Source organism: Leptinotarsa decemlineata, unplaced genomic scaffold (genome assembly GCF_025532065.1).
Source record: "Leptinotarsa decemlineata unplaced genomic scaffold, Ldec_3_MD MMD2_P_RNA_scaffold_4, whole genome shotgun sequence".
Taxonomy (NCBI): domain Eukaryota; kingdom Metazoa; phylum Arthropoda; class Insecta; order Coleoptera; family Chrysomelidae; genus Leptinotarsa; species Leptinotarsa decemlineata.
In genome coordinates this window covers 6,044,011-6,065,114 of record NW_027412531.1, presented here as the reverse complement: position 1 = coordinate 6,065,114, position 21,104 = coordinate 6,044,011, and the positions used below count along the sequence as shown (strand labels likewise).

General features: G+C 36.6%; 1 long non-coding RNA gene across 1 annotated transcript; it reads left to right on the top strand.

The window, feature by feature from the left end:
- Nucleotides 1–5,670: 5,670 nt before the first annotated feature.
- Nucleotides 5,671–10,313, top strand: LOC141487586 (uncharacterized). The gene is made up of 2 exons (XR_012468458.1): nt 5,671–8,146; nt 8,470–10,313. It is a non-coding gene; the product is annotated as an uncharacterized lncRNA (long non-coding RNA).
- The last annotated feature ends 10,791 nt before the right edge of the window (nt 10,314–21,104 follow it).

Genomic DNA, 21,104 nt, shown 5'->3' with positions numbered 1-21,104 from the left:
TACGGAAGAAGTAAAGTGAGTACGTTCCTTTTTATCCTTCTCCATTTCATTTAAACGGGTTCTGTCTGTGTTTTTATTATTACGTTGTTTTATTTTGAATTATTTTACAAAGGTTTGATCACTCAAAATGTCGGTCGATTTGAATGATTTAATTCGTAAAAGAGGTATAGTTAAAGGGCGGTTGACAAGATTTGATTCATTTCTCACGTCAATAACAGAAGATTTACTGGGTCAATTACCGGCACGTATAAAAAAGTGTAGGGAATGCTGGGATGAATTTGACGAGTTACAAACTAGTATTGAACAATTGGATAATTCTCCGGAGCAGGAAAGTGAGAGAGAAGCATTTGAAGATACATATTTCAAACTGATAACTATAGCTGAAAGTAAGTTAACGGTGAGCAATGTCTCGATAACAAATTCGAATGCACAAGGTAGTCAAAACATTGGCCAAACTAATCAAATAGATAAAAACGTAAAATTGCCAGTAATGGAAATTCCATCGTTCCAGGGGTCTTATAAAGAGTGGTTGGAGTTTCATGATACTTTCAAAGCGCTGATTCACACTAATGCAAATCTAACAAGCATTCAAAAATTCTATTATCTCAAAAATTCACTGAAAGGCGATGCAGCTGAAGTTATTCGGGCTTTGGAAGTATCTGAACAAAATTATGTGGAAGCATGGAAATTATTGAGAGATCGTTTTGAAAATAAAAAGCTCATTGCCTTAAGCCATATAGATTCGATCTATAATTTTCCTCAAATACAAAAGGAATCTTTTCAGCAATTAAGAAAACTGGTGGACGTGATAAATAGAGATACTAGATCTTTGAAATCTTTAGGTCAGCCTATTGAATCGTGGGACACTCTATTAATTTATATTTTAGGAAATAAATTAGATCCGACAACAAAACGAGAATGGCAAAAAAGCGTTCCCAGTAATGCATTTTCTAAAATGACAGAATTTCTAGGTATTTTGGAAAAGAAGTGTCAACTTCTGGAGGCTATTGATTCAGGAAAAAACGAGCATAAATCATTAAATAAATTTATGGAAACACAGGGTAAATTAGATAGATAACACGTATCTAGGTCATTTGTAACTGTAAGCAAACCTTGTGGTATTTGCAGGGAGAATCACTTCCTATTCTCTTGTAAAAAATTTCAGAATCTGAGTATGTCAGCAAAACGAGACGAAATTAAAAAATCCAATGCTTGTTGGAATTGCCTAAAATACGGCCATCGGGTTGAGCAATGTCCCGTTGGGGGATGCAAATTATGCGGAAAAAAGCACAATACTCTATTGCATAGCGGCGAGCAAGTACAAGGTAAATCGGTAGGTACATCTGCGTGGTTAGATCAGAATTCAATGCAATCGGTGAATGATCAACAGTCGGAAATACAAACGGTTTCACGAAATTACCAGTGTACAGCAACTGTTACTTCGACGGAAATTCTTTTATCAACAGCATTAGTACATATCGTAGATGGTCATGGTAATCTTCAAGAATGTAGGACATTACTTGATTCGGGTTCACAATCTAACTTTATGACAAAAGAATTGTGGGAACGACTACAACTTCCTACACAAAAAATCAGGATTCCAGTGGCGGGTATCGGACATAGTATTACAAATATCACAAATTCGGTAAAAACTACAGTTCATTCCAAGTCCAATAACTTCAAATTTGAACCAAGTTTTATTTTAATTGATAAAATTTCGGGAAATTTGCCATCGTTAGACATCGACTCAACTTGCTTCAAAATTCCTCCAAATGTCACTCTGGCAGATTTTGAGTTTAGTAAACCTAGTAAGGTGGATCTTTTATTAGGTGCTTCAATATTTTGGGATTAAATGTGTGTCGGGCAAATAAAATTGGGTAAAAATCAACCGGTTATTCAAAAAACTAAGTTGGGCTGGGTAATTTCGGGACCAGTCCTCGGTTTCTCGGAAGTACGGAGTAATACGGTTACATGTAATTTATCATCGAATGTACAGATACAAAAACAACTCGAGAAGTTTTGGGAGGTGGAAGAGTACCAACAAAAAAAACCATTGTCAAGGGAAGAGCTTAACTGTGAAAAAATCTTTAGGGAAACAACAACAAGGGATGAAAGGGGAAGATTTATTGTAAACTTGCCTTTAAGAGACAATGTTCCGAAATTGGGTGACTCATTTGGTATAGCTCTAAAAAGATTTCGACAGCTAGAAAATAAGTTGAACAAGGATGATAATATGAAAACTCAATATCATGCTTTTATTAAGGAATATATCGAATTGGGTCATATGACATGTTTAGGAATTTCAGAAGAGTTCAGAAAAAGCTCTGAAAACGGTTATCCACTTTACTATTTGCCACACCATGGAATTTTCAAAGAGACTTCATTGACAACAAAGTGCAGGGTGGTGTTTGATGGGTCTGCATGCACGGACACCGGTATTTCTTTGAATGAATCTTTTCAACATTTTACTTCGTTTTCATAAACATGCTATAGTCATAGCAGGAGACGTTGAAAAAATGTACCGGCAGGTGTACATTAAAGAAGAACATCATGACCTTCAGAGGATATGTGGAGGTTTTCTCCAGATCAGCCGATAAATATTTATCGACTCAATACCGTCACTTATGGGACGGCACCGGCATCATTTCTAGCGGTTAGGTGTTTGCAACAAATGGGCATTGATAATAAAGAAAGTTCTCCCATGACTAGTCAGGCCATATTGAACAACTTTTACATGGACGATTTGCTATTAAGCACGGAATCAGTCAATGAAGCCAAAATTTTGAAGGTTCAAATCAGCAAAATTCTGAAAGAAGCTGGATTCATTTTAAGAAAATGGACCTCAAATCATACGGAAGTTCTCAACGATGAAGAGGACAGATCGGAAATAGAACATTATTTGTCAGACGATAAAACTACGAAGGCTTTAGGGTTGTTGTGGAATTCGGAACGGGATATTTTACAGTATAAAATATCGATTGATGATTCTCAAACTAGAGCGACAAAACGAACAGTTTTATCCGTTACAGCGCAAATATTTGATCCTTTAGGGCTTGTAGGACCTGCAATCATAAGGGCTAAGTTAATAATGCAAGAGTTTTGGAAAATGAAATTAGGTTGGGATGAGTCACTTCCCCTTGATCTACACACGTCATGGGTTAGGTTTAAACAAGGTATGAAGGAATTGGATGAATTGGAAATAACACGTCAAACTATTTGTACGAATCCTACAGAAATTCAATTGCACTGTTTTTCAGATGCGTCTGAACTTGCATACGGGTCAGTAATTTATATTAAATCCACTAATCAAAATGGGTCCCAGGTGAAATTGATTTGCGCCAAGTCAAGGGTAGCTCCCGTGAAAACGCTAAACTTGCCACGGTTGGAATTATGTGAATTATGTGGCACGCGAAGTTTTGGATTCTTTAAAAATAAGGTTTGACAAGGTTCAATTTTGGAGCGATTCTACTATCGTGTTATCATGGTTAAGTGAAGAACCATACCATTGGAAAACTTTCGTGGCAAATCGGGTAGCTGAAATTAACTCAGGGACATCAATGGCATCATATATCGTCTCAGGATAACCCAGCTGATATATCACGAGGGGTAGACTCAGAAGTCTTGAAATCGTGCAGCTTATGGTGGAATGGGCCGATATGGTTGGTAAATGACGAACAGTCATGACCAATTTCTAGGTTCAAGGTGCCCGTAGATATTCCAGAAGTAAAGGTTATTCGGCAAGCGTTTAGTGTTAGTATTGAAACAGACTTATTTCAGAGGTTTTCTAGTCTTACGAAATTACGAAGGGTTGTATCTTATTGTATAAGGTTTACTCGGAATTGTAAATCTTCCTCATCAACCAGGTTTTCAGGATATTTAACTGTGGAGGAAATGCAAAATTCTCTTAAAGCATTAATTCGGCTAGCTCAACAGCAAGGTTTCGAAAAGGAAATGTATGTGTTACGCAAGTCCAAACCAATACCGAATTCAAGCAAAATTTTAGCTTTCAATCCATTTTTGGATGACATGGGTCTCATAAGAGTAGGCGGCCGACTACGCAACGCAGATATTTCCTACGAACAAAGACATCCGATTTTATTACCAAAAAATCATTCTTTTACAAAACTTATCATTTTACACGAGCATTACAAACACTTGCATGCTGGATCCCAAGCTTTATTGGCAAACGTTCGTTTAAAATATTGGATTTTGTCTGGACAAAGCACTATAAAACACGTTTTACATGAGTGTGTCACTTGTTTTAGGGTTCGACCAATAGATTTTAAACATATAATGGGCGATTTGCCAAAATCTCGTATAACACCCAGTCGACCCTTCACTAATTGCGGAATAGATTACGCTGGCCCTTTTGGAATTAAAGCTGATAAGTTGAGGGGGCACAAGGTCCTTAGGGGGTATTTGTGCGTTTTTGTTTGTTTCGCCACAAAGGCAGTTCATTTGGAGTTGGCTAATGATTTGACTACAGAAGCATTTATGAACTGCTTTAAAAGGTTCACTGCTAGACGGGGTATATCACAAAATATTTACTCTGATAACGGGACAAATTTTGTGGGCGCTTGTAATGAACTAAAGGCACTTTATGGATTTCTTCAAAATCCTTCAACGCAGTCAAAATTTTCAGACTATTTTACTGAAACATCAATTAATTGGCATTTTATCCCTGCACATTCTCCACACTTTGGTGGTCTGTGGGAGTCGTCAGTAAAGTCTGCAAAATTCCATCTAAAACGAATTATGGGAAATAATAATTTCACCTATGATGAGTTCAACACTGTCATAACACAGGTAGAAGCTTGTTTAAATTCTTCTTAATTGGCTCATCTTTGGCCGCTCTACCGCAAGAAGATATGAGTCTACTAAACGTTAGCAAACTCAAGCGATATCGCCAACTGACTCAAATGGTACAGCACTTCTGGGCTAAGTGGTCCAAGGACTATTTATCGCAACTTCAGCAGAGGAGCAAGTGGCGTGCGTCTTCCTCCAACAGCATTCTTCGGCCTGGTACCATGGTAATCCTAAAGGAGGATCACCTACCTCCACTGAAATGGCAGCTGGGACGCGTTGTACAAGTGCATCCTGGCGATGATGGAGTGGTGCGTGTAGTATCGATTTTGACATCTAAAGGAGTGTTTAAACGTGCTGCTTCGAAGGTTTGTGAGTAGATGAACAAGGCGGATTCTGGCTCACCGGGAGTGGGGGTAACCTATCAGCGTCATCGAAATCGACGCAGGATGGAACGAGTATAGTAGCGATTTTAGCGTGGAACTCCGCCCCTCGGCCCCCTTGATACTTCACCTAACCTATCGGCCCCCTTGGTACTCCACCTAACCTATCAGCTCCCTCGGCCCCCTTCAGTCACATGATTTTAATTAAAAAAAGTTTATAGTTATGAGATTCGAACTTGGATCGTCCGCGCCGTAGACATTGTCCTTAGCCTCTACACCATCGTAAGATATTGAAGTTAACTGCGAATGTTGGGTATTTATAGCGTTAGTTTTGTCGGGACCGAAATTGACTCATTCATTATACTTGACAGCATTTTTATTTTTGATTTCCGTAGATTGTAATCATCATTATTATATTGAAGATAGGAAAATATACTTAGATTTGGGAAATAATTAATATTTCATGTAAAGATGTGTATGTGTGTAAGAGCGAGAGGCGCGTGTGACGTAATCGATGCAAAGAGAGATGGAGATCGAGGTTTTACCGGTTGCTAGTGCAAGCAGGTGTTGTCAGTTGTACAATAAATCAATGTTTATGGAGTAATGTAGCGTTGCCGGTTTGAAAATTAAGTTATAGAACACACAGAGTCATCTATGAGTCACTAGCTGAACTATCTATTGGTTGAAGAAGGACACTGTAAACACTAGACTCATAAGACTGCATCTGTCAAATGTCAATACATGCCAGCATGGCAGGTTCGGCGTTGCCTGTTGTACAATAAATCAATGTGTATGGAGTAATGTAGCGTTGCCGGTTTTGGAATTAATCGTGAACTACTCGATGAAAATTGGAAGCGCGAAAGTGATATATTTTATAATAATGAATCAGGTTTAAGAAAAAATATGACAATCTGCGATCCGTCATTGTATACGGGGTGTCTCAAAATACATCATTGAGAACAAACATGACGTCGAAGTTTACAGGGTGCGTCAAAATATATTTAAGAAAAAACATGTCGGTTCAACAGAAGTCTAGCGTTCCAACATGTAGGAAGTCTCGTATCTTTGTTAACCAAGTTAGCATCGTCAGGAGAAAGAGGAGATCCAAAAGTGTCGAGAAGTTAAGCGTTGTGGACTCAACGTGAGGGCAATGGGAGAGCGAAGTATTCGACAATGACATTTCAAAATACGTTGTTTAGCATAAGTTTCGAAGGAAAACGATGTTTCGTACGTCGTTGGTAAACAAAAATTAGTATTATAATGGCATTCAGAGTATACAGACGTAAAGTAGAGGAATTCGAGAGACGTGTCCAACAAATAAGTAAAGATATTCAATTATATGAGGAAAAGAAAATGGTTCTCAAGCAGTTGAATAATTTACACATTCAAGACAAAGTGTTCCAGCCTCAGAGTGTAGAATATGTCGTCAACGATGCTGAAAAACAAATTTTGTACTTCCGACTACAATAATTTCTGTTCAATATGTGAACGTACCGAATGTGGGTGAAATTCCAAGGAAATATGCGATAAGGCTAGTGTAAACAATGGAAATCGATTCGTTCGACATCAGTCAATGAGGGTATTTGCGCAGGCGCAATTCCAAAGAATACACCATTCAAATGTGAATTGAAAAAGATATTTCAAGATCTTCGTCATTTAAAAAAAACTGTTGAATTTGTTCCAGAATACGCAACAAGATTAGAGTTGTACAATAATTATGAAATTTAATAAAAAAAATGAATATTTTTATTGAGTAAATGTTGTTTCATTTCAAGTTGGTAAAAATATATAATATAGGTATGCAGAATTATCGCTATCACTTATCGATAAAGCCAGACACGTGGCTCAAAGTGACGAAACAAAGGCTCTTTGTTTGATTGCATAATATGTCATCAACTATTTTCCTATCCGTATCCAAGGTGACATTGATACCTGTCAATGCCGAATCAGCACCCAGAGATATGCAGTTCTCAAAGCGACGGAACAAAGGCTCTTTATTTGATTTTGAAATATGTCATCACTTATTTTCCTATAAATACCTCCTGCGAGGCAAAATGATGAGTTAGTTGTATCAGTGATACTAGTGACAAGTGCAACGATTTTATCTGAAAGTAAGTGTTTTCCATGTTCACTTTATGAATTTTTATTGCAAGATTTTTTATACGTTTTTGACTTTTTCACAAAAGAATTTATTCAAATTTAATTTAATTCAAAGGTCGTGGAGTTGTTGAATATACTTGAGTGTTTTTCTAAACATACTTTTTGACGGTTAACGTTTTTTTCAATTATTTTGTAATACAAAACGGTTCAGAGGTATTTACGTATTCCTTAAGCCAACCCTGGGCAACTATTTTCATCCTACATACATCAGAAGATAAGGAATAACAATTACTGATATTTCTCAATCTTTAATAATGAATAAAAGATAAGAACCGGTAATTGCTGACATTCATTTTTCTCGAATACTATCTCTTACAGTAATTATTGTACCGCACAATTTGTTTTGATGTTAGATGGCAGCCTCATAACCGGAAAACGTGATTATGAATTTTACTCGAGAATCCTCCAAGCTGAATAAGAGTTTTTCTCGTATATTATCTAGTTGCCTTTGACAATGCCATATCTTGTCTATATACACATTTATTATGTAGTAAACAGAAGCTCATTTTGTGAGCAGCTTTCTAGTTGAATAAAACGCATAGTGAGTTACGAATAACTTCCATTCATGTTGTCGTTTATTGAGAGAGTGTTCGTATAATTTGAAACATTGTTTTTTTTATTTTTGGTTTCTCGCAGGTGGATTTCCTGAAATTCAATTTCAGTCCTGGAGAGGAAACCAAATAACAAAATAGCAGATTCACCTGTACAGACGCCGCAGAAGAAATTGACAGCCAACTTCGTGAGAAGCATTTAGAAAATACGCTGTCGTGTTGTTTCATTTGAAATTGTACGAAATTAAGGTAAGTACTGTTTTTTTTCTCTGTTCAATATATGTATAGAGTTTGTGATTGTATACTATATTTTTTGTTCGACTCAAATTTATTTTCATTCATAGATATGATCCGCATATTTTCAATATTTTCAATATTTTCAATATTTTTTATGTGTTTAGTACTTGCAGAATATGTGTTTTAAATTCGTTGTTTTGAATGACAGTTGATTTTTTCAATTATAACTGTAGCTCGCTCATTTTTCACAATCACTCCATGAAAGATATTACCCCCACTCTTGAATTTAATTTTTCTTTGGTGTATGTTTATATTGAAGATTGCATTTATTTCAGAACACTACATCAACGTGTGCAGTATAACTTCAGAGTCATCTCAACAACCACATCCAAAATCGTCTTAGCAACCTTTTCCACATCGAGTTTCAAATCACAGCAGCTTCCAGAACCATCTCAACAGTGTCCACAGAACGAAATTCAATTCTCTGCAGCTTCCAAAACCGACTCATAACACCTAGAATTTCATTTGTGAACAAAATATCGGTGAATCATGTCAATAAATAGAATCCAAATGATTGATTTTCCAAAAACTAAGTTGGTAATTGATAATCACCTTTCAGTTATTAGAGATAATTATTCAGAGTATATTGCCAAACAAGCTATACAATGTATTAATAAACATATAAGGAAATGTATTTTAGCTATGAAAAAAATAAAATTTTCGGTTGGGGAAAAATAGAAAATAATTACAAAAATTGGGGAATTGAAACGCTTCAAAGTGATTGTCAAAATGATGAATAATAAACATACAGGCTCGGGTTTGAAGCGACGAAGCTCCAGGATAAAGTGGCAAACTGTTAACAATGTTTTCAATCGTAGAGTAACAACGGGGGTAATCATCAATTTAACTCATAAAGATCCTAAAAAGTTTCTAGGCGATGCTTTTTCATTATTCAAACGTGAGATTTCCAAAATTTTGAAACAAATGTCATGTCTCAAAGTTAATTTTACATTTTCAGGGGATTTTATTAAAAAGTCGAATGATGGGGAAATTGTTGATCGTAAATATTTCAGTACGCCAAATAAAGTTATCGATTCAGGTACGGATTTGGCTGCTTGGTACAATGAAAACGCTGTGGATGTTATATTGAATAAATTAGGCGAATTTGAAGAACAATTGTCGGGGTGGGCTTAGAGTAAAATTCTTTTGTTGGAAGTAGCAATTAATAAATATGTGATTGGTAACGGTTCTTCTTTCATTCCATTGCCACAAGAAATTGCAATGAAAAAGGCATGCATTAATGTACAAAACGATGACGAAATGTGCTTCTTCTGGAGTATTATTAGCGCCTTGTATCCTGTAGCAAAAAATTCTAATAGAGTGTCAAAATATCCACACTATTCTTCAGTTTTGAATACTACAGGGCTAAATACTCCAATGGATTTACATCAAATCTCCAAATTTGAAAAACTTAATAATATTTCTGTAAACGTTTACTCTTTGGAATTGAATCAAGCAAAGGAAAAATCATTTTTTGTAGTAGTACCTGCCAGACTCACGACAACAAAACGAGACAGACATGTTAATTTGTTATTAATTCAAGACAAATATTTTCCAAAATTGAACGATTATGAGGCTCCACCTATTAATGACGATGACGAGACTGAAATTAAATTCCATTATTGTTGGATCAAAGACATGTCTCGATTATTAAGTAACCAATTGAACAAAAAGAAAGACGAAAAATTCTTTTGTGATAGATGCCTAAATTATTTTTCAAGTCAGCAAAAATTAAATGAACATACTATTTTGTGCGAAAAAGTAAATGATTGTAGAATTTCCTTTCCTACATACGATTATGTGGAATTTCGAAATTATGTTTATAAACAAAAATGCCCGTTTATAATTTTTGCTGATTTCGAGTCACTGTTGGAAAAATGTAACGAAAGCATATCTAACAAAACTACAAAATACCAAAAACATATACCTTTCAGTGCAGGCTACTACTTCAAGTGTTCCTATGACGACAGTCTCTCTCATTTCAAAAGCTATCGAGGTGAAGACTGTATGAAATGGTTTGCCGATGAGTTGTCTGATATTGCAAAATTTGTTGAATCTAAAATTAAGAATATTGAGCCGATGACAGTGCCTTTAAATAATATCGGTGCTGCAACGACTTGTCATATTTGCGAAAAACCGTTCGCCCCAAATATGTTATTGTGTACGATCACAATCATTATACGGGGGCGTTCCGCGGTTTTGCCCACCAAGCCCCCTGTAATGTCAACTTTCGAAAATTATTCGTGGTACCCATTACTTTTCATAATCTTTCAGGATACGACAGTCACTTCATTATCAGAGATATCGCAAAAAAAGGTTGTGTGAGCATACTTCCCTCAAATAAAGAAAAATACATTTCCTTTACACAGAAGGATGCTGAAACTAAAATTAAATTTCGATTTATAGATTCTTTTCGATTCATGGGAACATCGTTGGATGAATTAGTATCCACATTGGGTCAAAATGATTTGGAAATTTTAAAAAAAGAATTTAGTCATTTAGATGAGGAGAAATTCGCTCTTCTCACCAGGAAGGGAGTATTTCCGTATGATTATATAGATAGCATGGAAAAATTGAACATCACCGAGTTACCATCACGAGAAGAATTCTATAATAAATTGAATGATGAATACATAACAGAAGAGAAATATGCTCACGCACAAAATGTTTGGGAATCATTCGAAATTACAAATTTGGGATCGTATGCGGACCTATATTTGAAAACAGATATTTTATTACTGGCAGACGTTTTTGAAAATTTACGTCAAAAAAGCATGGCAACTTATGGGTTGGACCCCGCATGGTATTATACTATGCCTGGGTACACGTGGGATGTCATGTTGAAGTATACGAAGTGTAAATTACAAATTTTAAAAGACATTGACATGATTATGTTTGTAGAAAAGGGGATAAGGGGCGTAATATCGGTTTGTTCAAATAGATATTCTGAAGCAAATAATAAATATATGGAAGCATACAATCCCGAAAAACCTTCAAAATATCTTTTATATTTAGACGTCAATAATTTATATGGGTGGGCAATGTCAGAATTTTTACCTTACGACGGTTTTCAGTGGGTGGAAAATTTTGACAAAGATGTAACTGAAATTCCTGACAATGCATCAGAAGGCTACATATTGGAAGTTGATTTGGAATACCCTGAGAGATTACATGATTCACATAAAGATTTTCCGTTTTGTCCAGAGCATCAAGCACCACCAAATTCTAAACAAAAAAAATTAATGGATACCCTGTATCATAAAGACAAATATATTTTGCATTATCGCAACTTGAAACAAGCATTGAAAAACGGTTTGATTCTAACCAAAATTCATCGGGTTGTGAAATTCAAACAATCTGCATGGCTGCGTCCCTACATCGAGTTGAATACTCGTCTAAGGGCTGCAGCCACCAGTTCTTTTGGCAAAAATCTATATAAACTAATGGTAAATGCTATTTTTGGGAAAACGATGGAAAACATTCGATTACACAGGGTGGTCAAACTTGTGAATTCCTGGAACGGTCGTTATGGCGCCAAAAATTTAATTGCGAGCCCTCGATTTCAGAGTCGAACCGTTTTCGATACAGACTTGGTGGCTATTGAATTGAAAAAGACTGAACTTGTTTTCAATAAACATCTGTACATCGGAATGGCAATTTTAGATATTTCAAAAACATGCATGTTTGATTTCCATTACGATTTCATGGTGCCCACTCTAGGTATAGAAAATTGCAAGTTAATGTATACAGATACAGATAGCTTCATCTACGAAATAACGTGTGAAGATGTCTATTCAGAACTCATCGAAAATAACCTATCAAAATTTGATACTTCCGATTATTCGCCCGATAATAAATTTCAAATTCCACTTGTGAATAAAAAAATTCCTGGGTTAATGAAAGATGAAGCAAATGGTAAAATCATCACGCACTTTGCAGGGTAACGTTCCAAAATGTACACCTACAAAGTGCAGGGTGGAAAAGTTATCAAAAAATCAAAGGGAATTCGATATAATGTAGTCAGAAATAAAATTGATTTCAAAGATTATATCGATTGTCTCAGAAATTTTAAAGAAAAAATATGTGAGCAGTTCACTGTTCGATCATACGCTCACAACGTTTTCAGTATCAAGCAGGTGAAAATAGGCTTGAGTCCACACGACGATAAACGAAAATTAATTCCAAATCATCCGACACTTTACCTTGGGGGCACTATAGCTTGAAATGAGGTTATCATTTGGATTTTATTTCTATAGATGTGATTAATTGATATATTTTGTCCCTGTTTGAATATGACTGATAGGTGTGTGTTACTCTGAGAATTTCAACAGCGGTAGGAGACCACCAACTTTTCAAGAATTGACTACAAACAGAAATATGTTTGAGTATTTCAGTTTTTGCATACTATTTATTATTGTACATGTACACGTTGATATAATTTGAATGAAATATATTGAAATTTTGTATACTTATTTATTGTTGTACACACACGTTGATAAAATTTGAATAAAATATATATTGAAATTTTGGTGTTTTTTTCCATCAAATAACTTTTTAAAGCTGTTGTTTTCACCTTATACATTAAATGAAACAAATGTTACAACGTTTTCTCATTTATTACATAAATCATACACTATTTTTTGTTTATAATAAAATAAATATTCACGTAAAGCATTAGCATACAGACTATCTAGAGCTGAGGCTTGACAAAAACCTTCTATAATGTCTTCCAAAGTTAAATTAGTTTTATTCTCACGTAACCATGATTTTATGATATTGAAAATACCTCGATAATAATCACAAAAGTTCAAAGCATCCAGCATAGCGATACGGTCAGAGAGCATACCAAGGTGAGTATTCAGGATATCGTTTACATCTCGTTGAAACAGCTCCATGTTCGTGGTGTCCTTGGAAATGGAAACTTGTTTGGTATTACTTTCGATGTACTGTGTGACGTAAATGTAATCCCCGCAACGTGTTGTAATTGGATCATATTCGTCTACATATCCATCGATTTGTGATTCAAAGAAATTTTCCTTTATTTGTTGCAGGATGTCAATGAGGGTCGCCCATTCATAACTTGTTAAATTGATGGAACGAATGGAGAACTGCTGCTTCAAAATTATGCATGGGCTGAAGTCTCTGCATGGACTTAGGCCACATCGAATTTCATAAGATGACATGGGGAATGCCATCAACAGCAATTGATGTTCGTTTCGAGCAGCCATTTCGTATTGCTCCAACGCTCTGTCTATTGCATTTAGTTCCATTATAATCTTCACCATCACTGTCGAACATTACTTCAACTTCATTACCGTAACCACTATCGAGAGACATTTTCAAACTGAATGTCCATCTGTGTTTGCATGCGCTCTTATAGCTTCAGATCACGCACAAATATTTCTTCACAAAAGGCCCTCCCAATACATTGTCAGTGTGCTTGTTTTCCATAAGATTCTATACAAAATCGACATTTTCGATCCAAGTGTTATGTTTGTTATCCAAACCCAGCCATTTTACGTACATTTTTTATCTTTCTTCCTCAAGACTTTTTCAACGAGATATATATCAGGATTTGCAGTTTTTTGTAATTCTTCTCCATAAAAAGCACCCCTAATAGGTGCACCCTGCATATCTTCTAGCATGAAGGTGGCGGGGTTGGTAATATTGACTTTGACAATTTTGAATAATTCCGTAGTCCAATTGGGCGTATAGCCTTTTTCAAAAACGTGTTTCGCCTTACTGATTCGTACAACATCACCGAATTTGAATTTTCTCGGTCCAGCTATTTTCACATGGGTGTATGTTGATTTGAGAATTTGTTTTTCGTTAGTTTTGGTAATTTTCGAAGGTTGTATGCCCGTCTTCGAGTGTCGCGTATCATTGTAGGATTTTGTTATTTCAGGCAAGGCATTCAACCATTTGTAGGTGCCATTCAGACTGAAATATTTGAAAAGTCTTTCTTTTAATGTTGTAATGATACGTTCAGCCATAGAAGCCTTCGTGATACTGTACGTATTGTAGTGATTTATTCCATGTTTTTTCATCAAAGTTTGAAACTTATTGTTGTGAAATTCTTTACCTTGATCGGTTTGTAAATTTTTTGGACAACGTTTCGTATGTGTCAAGATATCTGCAAACGTTTTCGTAATTTCCTCTCCCGTTTTTGATTTCAGTGGTCGAGTCCACACAAATTTCGAAATTTCGACTAGAATCAGTTTGAAATTTCGATTTTGCTGGGCGAACGATCTCATCTCAGCCAAGTCCATCTGCCATAAGTCATCTATTCCTTTGATAACTGTACGGCGTCGAGGATAATTTTTTCTAATTGGTTTATGTAGTTCGTTGACAAGTTGAATCTTGTCTTTGGAAGTCATGACGACTGATGGGGAAGATGTGTGAACCCCTCTCTTTTATTATGGTTTTGCTTGAACTTTATTTTGTATCTTTTTGATTTCCTTGATAGTAGAATTTATTTCGGTAATTTGTTTGGAGATGTCACCTTGAAATTTGGTTAGTTTTTCATTTACTTGGATCATTTGTTTTTCGTGTTTCTTAGCTAGTTGATATATAAATGAAGCAAGTTCATTATCGGTTCCATCCACATACTTTTTATTAGCAACATCGTAATCAGTGGTGGGGCTCTTCACATGACACAATTTCACATCACCACAATGAATATTACCATCTGAGGTATAATGCAACAAACATGAGGGCGTTGGCAATTTTCGCTTTCTGTTGCTGTCGCTACGTCCAAACTTATCGATAACCATTTTGAAAATGATAATGTATTGGGGAACGTAGTGTATCTTATAGAATTATTTTTGCCTCTTTGAGTTCATTCAAAATGGCAATGATTTCATTGTTGTGTGAAGTATTTCCTGCATCTCGAGAGGCTAGCAATAATTTGAGACGTTCGCATAGCTCGTTGGGATCGTCCCAATAAATGTATTCAATGGGTTTCGTATTGAATGTCATTGCGAGAGGTGTCGTTTTGGGTAGACATGATGTCATCGCAGTAGTAGTAGTAAGACGTGTTTTAGGTTGAAAAAACCCAGTACCAGTTTTACGACGATTTCCTGCTGTAGGAAACAACGGTTTGATTATGTTGGTGTACTTGTATCTCTGTGTGCCTTTTAGATGCCCAGCCGAATTCTTGTGAGCGCTCGATAAATTCAAAATCTTTTTGTATACATTCAAATCCTCAGTGTTATAATTTTCAGGCATGTCGAGAAATAACAGTTCATATATACCGGGTGTTCCTTTCCAGTGATACCCAGCCAATTTTATGTATCCGCTACGCTTGTCAAAATCGATTTCCTTTTGGCCTAGGAACCATTTTGAAGATACCCCATCATATATGGGACCGTATACTTTGTCGATTTCCTTGTCATTTCCCCAATGTTTTTTAATGTACGGTTGAGACATTATCGGATATTGATCGATATATTCTTCTAAAACTTGTTCATTTATGCCTGACACAGGTCGTCTTGTTCGTCTTCTGCATACCCACTAAAGACGTTTTCATCATCATCGTCATCCTCATCTGTACCTGCAACATGTACGAGGGATTGGAATGGAGTCGTTTCAGGCTCTTCACTGTCTCTTGTTTGACTTCGGTTTTTGCCTCAGTTTTCAATGGGGTACTAGCTGACTGTGTTGCTGTTTTATTAGCTATTTTCCTCAATGGAATAGACAGAGGTTTGAAAAATCTTTGCAATGACTCATCTTCTTCGGATTTGCCCAATTTCAGAGCCAAATATTTTTTTCGAATGATGCGTGCAATTTCGTTGATTTTATTCTTTCGAATAACATCAACTTCTTTGCTCAACGGTTTCATGATGGTGAATGATACTACATCACGCACTGTGTATACTTATATATTTGTCGAATCCTTGACGATAACGTCCACCATTCTCATCGAAATTTTTCATTATTACAACGGTTCCATATCGATGTTGCCAACATTCGGCACACATTCTCTTGAATTCATCGAAAGACATGTCGGGAGAGACGTGTTCATCGAATACATGTTTCAAATTCATTTCATCCTGTTTGAAATGTACAATCATATTGCTATTGTCTCGTATCAATTGTTTGGGGATTTTTGAATATGTCTGACAAAGATAGGCGGCGTCAATGTTCTTATGCCTACATAGAGAATAATATTCGCGAATTTTCTGTTGGCCATCACATGCGATATCATCGAAAATGAATATGGAATTTGATTTGGCTTCGTGAGGGCTTATGATATCCTCATTTTCCCTGAACGGATAATATCCCAACCCCTTGACTTTACTGAAAATTTCTTGAATCACTTGATATTTAGGTTGATACAATGATTTTGAATATACGTAGATATTTTCAAATTTGGCGCCATTCTGGTGGAATAGCAATGTTAAGATAGCGTTTGTCTTTCCACAACCACTCGGCCCACAAATTATTGCACGAAACGAATTGGGTAATAATATACCATGCTTCCCAACTACACTACTATTGTTGGCTTCATTCAAAAAGTCTAAATTTTCAATAGGTAATGTCTTGTCTTGTTGAGCGACTTTCATGATGTGATGCTGGATAATGAGTGCGCTACGGTTATAAATAAAAACATCACAGTCATTACCCAATCATTCTCAATGTTGACTTACTTCGGTGCAGGTGTCGTCAATTCGATTATCAATAAGCTCCCGTTCGAATTACATCTACTTGGTTATCAGTTTTGCGAACCAGGCACCAAATTGAAAAAGAGATTGGAACGCGGTGACACCGGTGTAAATCCTTTGGACGAATATTGTAAAGATCACGATATCGCGTACTCTCAAAGCGACTTATTAGAAGACCGTCATAAAGCAGATCAAGTGTTGGAAAATAGAGCTTGGGAACGCGTTAAATCGAAAGACGCTAGATTTGGTGAAAAAGCTGCAGCTTGGCTCGTAACTACAACAATGAAAGCGAAACGTAAGCTCGGCATGGGGTTGTCCTTTCGACGTAATATGCTTCAAAAAATTACTAAAAATTGGAAGCCACATCCTACCAATATTAAGAAATCTAGTGCTTCGGCTTTGCGAGCTGCTAAAATGGCATTGAGTCAAGCTGGACTCAATGCCATACGGATACCTAGGATAATACCATTCGAAGCAAAATCTGGAGGAATTCTTCCCTCATCCCTATATTTGCTGCCCTTTCAGCTTTGGGTTCGTTGGCAGGTGGAGCAGGCGCTATCGCAAAAACCGTGATAGATGCTAAAAATGCCAAAAAGAAACTTGAAGAAGATCAACGTCACAATAAAGCTATGGAACATTTAGGTTCCGGTTTGTACCTACGCAAAACACCTCGAGGATTTGGTCTGTTCCTAAAGAAACAACAGCAACGCAAAGGGCGTTGCTGTTACTTGAAAAAGCAAAAAAACTCTTACTGAAGCTACCCCATAGAGCATTATACGATTCGGAAATTCAAAAATGTGCCCGTCAAATGAGAATTCCACATTTTCGTGGAGTCTTTATGCGCGACACGTTGCCAACTCGTGGTCCTCGACTGCGAGAATGTGCTGTATTGAACTTGGATTCTCGATTGAATAAAGGCACTCATTGGGTAGCTTACATTAAAAACGGCAATGCTGTACAATATTTTGATAGTTTCGGTAATCTCAAACCTCCAATGGAATTGGTCAGATATTTTGGAGGGGGTATAACGATTACATATAACAATGATCAGTATCAAAATTTTGACCAGAGTAATTGCGGACATCTGTGCCTACAGTTTCTGCTCCATAATGTCTGCAAAAATGGTTGGAGATAAATCTTTGCGAGATTTAACCGATGCTGAATTGAAAACTTTATCGATCGACTATTTGATTGAGAATGCTAAACCTTGGGAATTATTGGATGTTTGGCATAGATTACCAAAGGACTACCAACATCGATTCGCTTTGCAGATTCGTTTACCATATTTCATCCACCGACATGAGGTACCACCACCTACATCAGCTGCGTCATCGCTACAAAAAGCAATGTATTATGGTCCTGTGAGTTAGCAAATAGAATGTTATTATTGTAGAAATAAATGATTTTTATGCAAAATGTTGTTGTTGTTGTTTCAATCATTATTTAAGGAGATGTCATACTGACATTATATCAGTCATGTCTATGATATTAACGCTAACGAGTCGTTCTTCGACGCTCTCCATCGATTTCAATCCACCCATTCGATTAGATTCTGATTCTGAATATACTTTGGCTTTGCTCAGTTTCCATTCGTACAACAGTATACCCAACATTGAAGAAGGTACGAAATTCTACTACTATGAAAACGCTGACAAAACTAAACAGAAAAGCATCGATATACCTGTTGGATCTTACGAAATTGGTGACATTGAAGAATTAATAAACAAATACATCACGCCTAAAACGTTCAAGGAAAACCCTAGGATTTTTTCCTATCTGAAACCGAATAATAATACGCTGAAAAGTGAAATATTCTGTCTGAAGCACTCGATTGATTTCCGACCTGCAAATAGCTTGGCTCACATACTGGGGTTTTCATCTACTGTTCTCAAACCAAACTTACATAACGAATCCGATCTACCTGTGGATATCATTAAAGTACGCACCATACACATAGATAGCAACATTACGTTTGGAGCCTTCTACAACGACACACCGACTCATACGATAAACGAATTCGCTGTTGGTGTTGATCCGGGGTATGCAATTGACGAAATACCTAATCACCCCATTTACCTACCTATTGCACATAGAGACGAAATAAACAATATCACGCTGCGAGTGCTCGACCAACATTCTAGGCTCATTGTTTCCGAAACGAAGAAATAATAATTCGTTTGGAATTGAAGCGGAAGTATGGTGCTGACTATCTATAGTCTTCACCAAGACCTTCACTAGTCGACAACTATTGACAACGGAAAATAAATTGTTTCTGGAATCTCTTGGTTATCATGTTGTCCAATCAAGTGTTCAACATTTTCCGAAAACCGCAAATCGATGAGTCCATACAAAAGATAGAATAGCGGACCTACTATCCATATGTCAAATCTTTTCGCAACAACGATGTTATTGAAATTAACATCAATCAATCTGATGCCTACGATGCTTTGTACGATAGTCTGCTGTTCATTAGTGGAAAAGTTGAGAAGACTAAAGGGGACGGTAAGGTGTCATTCGTAAACAATGCTGGTGCTTTCATGTTTCAATCTGCTATTTATGAGCAGAGTGGTAAGGAATTGGAAGCAGTTCGTGAACTGGGAATTGTTAGTACTGTTAGAGGCTTTCTCATCTACACCGACGAAGATATCAAACACTTGGCCACCTCCGGTTGGACTTTTCCCAACAATACAGGCGTCATCAACACAACTCATCTAACATTCAACATGCTCATACCCATCAAGCATTTTTTGAATATCTTCAACGATTATCAGTGTGTTTCTTACGGTAAACATACCATTCGATTAGTACGAGCTTGAGATGATAGCAACTGTTTCAAAATAGAAGAGACTCCTGCTGCACTAACACCGAAAACGGAAGTTAAATTGGAAATTGAAAATATCGAACTGAAAGTTAAACGACTCTTTCCGCATGATCAAATTAAATTGCAACTTTTGAAAGCTATCCAAGCAGACACTCCTATTCTCATACCGTTCAGAAAATGGGAACTTCATATGCTGCCAGCTCTCACACAAGGTGCAAAAAATGAAATATGGGCCGTCAAGACTTCTTCGTTCCTCGAAAGCCCTCGCTATGTAATTGTATGTTTCCAAAAAAATCGTGACTACACTAAAGTCAACAATGATCCAACAATATTCAATCATTTGAATATTACCAATATAACGCTCACTCTTAACGGTGAGAATTACCCCAAGGAAAATATGCATTTGAATTTGCAAAGGGGAATTTTTCGCAAGCTTATTTCAACTACTCACAATTTGGTCTCAGCTACAAAATAACCAATCAACATAATCCTCTTTTCACTTCCACCGTCTTCACGGACAAAGCTCTCTTTGTCATCGATTGTTCCAGAAGGGATGAGAGCATCAAAAGTTCCAGTGTTGATGTTAAACTTGAAATCGAAGCATCCGAGGGATTTCCTCAAAATACTAGAGCCTATTGCATAATTGTGCACGACACTGTCATAGAACACCTCCCACTCAGCGAAATTATTAAAAAATGGAACTGAACATGTGATTTTGCTTCAGTATCAATCGAAGAGTCAACATGAGAGTAGCTGTTGTAGATATTCAAGGCTTCACCGTCGAGCAAAAATTCCATCCCAAAGAAATAGCCATTAGGATTGGAATTCAGTGTAGTAACTTTTTATTGCTGCCAAACACACCATTTTCCAGTTTGAGTAAAGAAGATCGTCGTACCGCCTGTTACTTGGAGCGAAACATTCACGGATTGAGGTATTCCTCTGGCTTTGTGGAATATAATCAATTGGATGCCATCCTCATGGAAAATCTACAAGGTGTCGATGTCATTTATGTGCGAGGACATCAAAAATATGACTTTCTAACTGAAAAATTTCACGAGTTTAATATACCGACACGCGTTGTGAATTTGGAGGGCTATGACAATACAACATGAATGGTTCCCACATTCGACAACAACGAAGGTGTCTCACCCTGTATGCATCACATTCGCAAGCGAACCAACTACAATTGCAGTCTCCGAAACGTAGATATTTTATACAAATGGCTTTGTGATGTATTACCAAAATAAAAATGTATAATAAATTTCCTAATCATTTCTTGTTTTTTATCTAACCTCACCGCCTTATGATACCCTCAACAAAAAATAGAAAACGTATGCAAAACGGTCGAAAGCGCACGAAAAAACGATCGAAAGCGCACGAAAAACGACCGTAAACGAACGTAAAACGGTCGAAAACGCACGAAAAA